The 471-nt window shown below is 60.9% G+C and overlaps 1 protein-coding gene across 1 annotated transcript in view; it reads left to right on the top strand.

The window, feature by feature from the left end:
• SYNGAP1 (synaptic Ras GTPase activating protein 1) overlaps positions 1 to 471 on the top strand; it is a 30983-nt gene that overhangs the window by 2423 nt on the left and 28089 nt on the right.

Here is a 471-nt window from a genome sequence, read left to right as displayed (position 1 = left end):
GTGGGTGTGCGGCCCGGCGGTCCGTGCGCGGCGCGCTCCCTTCTCTCCAGCTGCGAAGTTTGACTGTTTCCCTGGCTTGTAAAAATAGTCTCCTTAGATCTTCGGCTTCCTGGCCGACCGGCCCGGCCCTGCCCCTCCCGGCCCGTGGTCTGCGATCTCGGGGAGACTGACCTAGTTCCTGCTCTCCCCCAGACCGCTGCCTCACCCCTCCACTCCCGTCTTCCAGACCTCCTTCAGGCCGCCGTCCCACACTCTCAGTTCTTGCCCTTTTTTCTCTTCTCATCAGCTGCTTCTATTTTCTGCAATTGTATCATCCCCTGGCTCGTCCCTCCCCGATTTCTCTTTATTTTCTGTGCCCCTCTTGGGTCCCCCGTCCCTCGCCCTGCGGCCGGTGGACCCCGTTAGACCCCCATCTCATCTCCTGTCTGTCTGTAGAGCTCTCTGCTCGGTCTGTCTCTCCAACTCTCTCCC

This window comes from Tupaia chinensis, unplaced genomic scaffold (genome assembly GCF_000334495.1).
Source record: "Tupaia chinensis unplaced genomic scaffold, TupChi_1.0 Scaffold000116_1, whole genome shotgun sequence".
Lineage (NCBI taxonomy): Eukaryota > Metazoa > Chordata > Mammalia > Scandentia > Tupaiidae > Tupaia > Tupaia belangeri.
The sequence above is the reverse complement of the archived record's forward strand: the minus strand, read 5'-3'. Positions and strand labels throughout refer to the sequence as shown.